Genomic DNA, 3938 nt, shown 5'->3' with positions numbered 1-3938 from the left:
CAGGAAGGAAAACTGAACTATTTGTGAGCTTGTAAGATTCACATCGTATCAAACTCCCGGAGTGGAACATGTAAAGTTTAGTTTCTCCAACAGATAATACAATGTTTTCTTTCGGGGTTCGGCCAAACTGGGGAGGATCAAGACGTGTGTTTAGGCTTTTCAGAAAACGTAGTACACAGTCAAGAAGTTTGTTAGCAATCCAGAAAACCTGTAAGAAGACATCAGTGCAGGCTTCACACTCAAACACTAAAGTTTGTATCAGTGTTAACAGTGTTTGTTGTAGCATACGTTTAGCACGCTAATATGCAGAGCGCACAGCATGGAGCGTCTCAGACCTCCTGACACCAAGGACCCAGAGAAATCATTTAGCATTTATCTTTACTGCGAAACACGTTTAGTCCTTTTCAGAAAACCAAATGAACATTTACAGCATCAGTCTGCAACACCATAAACCGGACGTGAACAAAGTCTTACTCAGAAAGTTTATTCAGATGCAAAGAGAGCGACAGATCCAATACAAATATTTCTGCTGTTGAAAAACATGTAAGAGACATCCACCGCTCAAAGAGACCGACTGAATGTGCTGCTTGTCAGGGTTGGTTATTTAATGTTGCTGCGTTAGTCCACATAAAGAAATCCTCAACATAAACTAACTTAGTCATGAACATAAACATCAACATGAAAAGTCTTTATCGCACCCACAGAATGAAAAACAGTCCTTAAACCACTAAATACACACATTTAAAAAGCAAACAGTAACATCTTTAAACGTGTCTGTTTTTAATGGCAGGTTTAACCTCCTTCAGACTCAACGCTAATAACTCAATGTCCGGCCTCGGAACAAACCTGACTCGACAGGTATGTAAACAATAGCTAGCAGCATTAGCATGTTAACATTAGCTAATGTTTGCATTGCGGTTAACAGATGTGGAGTTACAGTACCATTTTTTGCAAGCATGAACCTCTGAGTTTAAAAAAGTGAAGCCAGTGCTGAAGTAAGTTAAACCTGCATTCTCTCCATCAGCCAGCAGGGGGCGGCTGTATAGAAGTCTATGAGAAAATGTTTCTACTTCTCAGCTGATTCATTACCTCGGTAACACTTTCCTAATGAGTTTATGTTCTCAGTCGCTAGTTTCATCATCGTTGGTCATTTTTCCAGGAAGTACGTTTTGTTTTAAGCCTGGTTGTCACTAGCCAAAATTAGCATCCCAGCTAATATCACAATTAACATGAATTGCAGATGCACCTAGCTAACCAAGCTAGCTAGCTCCACCCTCTTGTCCAAATATGGTCATGTCTGGTTCCACGAAAACAAGATGGCGACTGCCAAAATGCCGAACTAGAGGCTTCAAAACGGTGGTCCACAAACCAACGGTGGGACGTCATGGCGGCTACGTCCATTTCTTTTATACGGGCTCTCACGGGGCCTTTAATGTTTTAGCTGTGTCGGGACTTGAGTGCACATTAGCTGTTACCTGCAGCACATTTACATTGGAGTGCACTGTCCTCTAAAGATAAACAAAAGCAGTTAGCATGTTATTATGCTAGTATGTTTTAGCATGTTATGTTGCATGTGACCATTAAAGCTAGCCAAATTTAGCTAAGACAAGATGCTAATGTTAGCACAGCGAGAATCTGGAAATTGGTTTGAGTATCTTGTTGGTGTCGGTGGCACCAGATATAGTCATGTGATTAGGATTCATCCTCTGAGGACCATGAACGTCCGAACCACATATCATAATATTCCATCCAGTCAATAGTTTAGTTTAGATATTTTGGTCTGAACCAAAGTGGTGGACTGACTGACACGCCGCTGTCTACAGTAACAGAGTCGTCTGTTTTCACAGTGAAGGAGGGAAGTCGGCGGAGGGAACCGAAGGTTACCTTTCTAACATTTTTCTAACTGCTGCCAAACACCAAAGCAAGTTCCTCGTTTGTTTAAACCACATGGAAATAAAGCTGATTCTGACACAGAAATAATCCCAGGTATATCAAGGTAAGGCACTCAATCAGATCCAGACTGTTCAGACCAGGGCCACATCAGTTCAAGGTTTCTCTGCTGAGCGGCCTGGTTCTGCACCTCGGCTACAGACACGAAGCGCGGGCGACGATGAACTTTCCTCTTGGTGTTGTGTTTGGGGTTCCTCTGGTACATGTCTGCAAAGAAGAGCAGAAGCAGTGAACTCATCTGTCTTGACTTGGGACTTAGCTGTGATTACTTAAGACACCCCATGGGACTAACCTAAGACTGATCTTTCTTTACCTTTACATTTCTTGACTTGGAATTTGTTTTTGGGACTTTTGTCTTGAATCAGAACCTGACTCTGGTCTTGTCTTTGAACCTTCCTGTCTTGTGATTGCCAATCTTAATTAGGGATTTGATTTTGGGACTTGCTGATCCTGACTTGGGATGTGACTCTGGACTTACCTGTCCTGAGTCTTAGCCAAGACCTCCATGTGACTTGTATAACACTGATTTAGTTCCCTCTTTGAGAGCAGGTGAGAGGAAGTCGTACCTTTGAAGCTGATGAAGTACTGTCTATGGCCTTTCACCACTTCGACCTCAGCTGTTGTGTCAGACAGGTACAATTCCTCCAGAGTCTGCGATGTCACTGATGTGGTGCGCTGCTTTTCATCCTGAGGGAAGTAGAGAGGGGTGAGCATGCTAACATGCTAATATTATAGTTTTATTAGTATAGTTTATTAGTCCGCAGACCTCTGTACCTTGTTCTCAGAACTCTGCACTTAGTCCCCAGACCTCTGCAACTAGTCCCCACTCTTCTGCATTTAGTCCCCAGACCTCTGCATTTAGTCCCCAGACCTCTGCATTTAGTCCCCAGACCTCTGCATTTAGTCCCCAGACCTCTGCATTTAGTCCCCAGACCTCTGCACCTTGTTCTCAGACCTCTGCACCTTGTTCTCAGACCTCTGCACCTTGTTCTCAGACCTCTGCAACTAGTCCCCAGACCTCTGCAACTAGTCCCCAGACCTCTGCACCTTGTTCTCAGACCTCTGCACCTTGTTCTCAGAACTCTGCACTTAGTCCCCAGACCTCTGCACCTTGTTCTCAGACCTCTGCACCTTGTTCTCAGACCTCTGCACTTAGTCCCCAGACCTCTGCACTTAGTCCCCAGACCTCTGCAACTAGTCCCCAGACCTCTGCAACTAGTCCCCAGACCTCTGCAACTAGTCCCCAGACCTCTGCACTTAGTCCCCAGACCTCTGCAACTAGTCCCCAGACCTCTGCAACTAGTCCCCAGACCTCTGCACGTTGATCTCAGAACTCTGCACTTAGTCCCCAGACCTCTGCACTTAATCCTCAGACCTCTGCACCTTGTTCTCAGACCTCTGCAACTAGTCCCCAGACCTCTGCACTTAGTCCTCAGACCTCTGCACCTTGTTCTCAGACCTCTGCAACTAGTCCCCAGACCTCTGCACCTTGTTCTCAGACCTCTGCAACTAGTCCCCAGACCTCTGCACCTTGTTCTCAGACCTCTGCAACTAGTCCCCAGACCTCTGCAACTAGTCCCCAGACCTCTGCACTTAGTCCTCAGACCTCTGCAACTAGTCCCCAGACCTCTGCACTTAGTCCCCAGACCACTGCACTTAGTCCCCAGACCACTGCACTTAGTCCCCAGACCTCTACACCTTGTTCTCAGACCTCTGCACTTAGTCCCCAGACCTCTGCAACTAGTCACCAGACCTCTGCAACTAGTCCCCAGACCTCTGCACTTAGTCCCCAGACCTCTGCACTTAGTCCCCAGACCTCTGCACTTAGTCCCCAGACCGCTGCACCTTGTCCTCAGACCTCTGCACCTTGTTCTCAGACCTCTGCAACTAGTCCCCAGACCTCTGCACCTTGTTCTCAGACCTCTGCAACTAGTCCCCAGACCTCTGCAACTAGTCCCCAGACCTCTGCAACTAGTCCCCAGACCTCT

General features: G+C 46.2%; 1 long non-coding RNA gene across 1 annotated transcript; it reads right to left on the bottom strand.

Moving 5' to 3' along the window:
- Nucleotides 1-468: 468 nt before the first annotated feature.
- Nucleotides 469-2638, bottom strand: LOC123965865. Its single transcript, XR_006823799.1, has 2 exons — nt 2517-2638; nt 469-2157 (listed from the first exon to the last, which is right to left on the bottom strand). It is a non-coding gene; the product is annotated as an uncharacterized LOC123965865 (long non-coding RNA).
- Nucleotides 2639-3938: the final 1300 nt, after the last annotated feature.

The sequence above is a fragment of the Micropterus dolomieu genome, unplaced genomic scaffold (assembly GCF_021292245.1).
Source record: "Micropterus dolomieu isolate WLL.071019.BEF.003 ecotype Adirondacks unplaced genomic scaffold, ASM2129224v1 contig_11545, whole genome shotgun sequence".
NCBI lineage: Eukaryota > Metazoa > Chordata > Actinopteri > Centrarchiformes > Centrarchidae > Micropterus > Micropterus dolomieu.
This window is presented reverse-complemented; position numbering and strand designations above follow the sequence as displayed.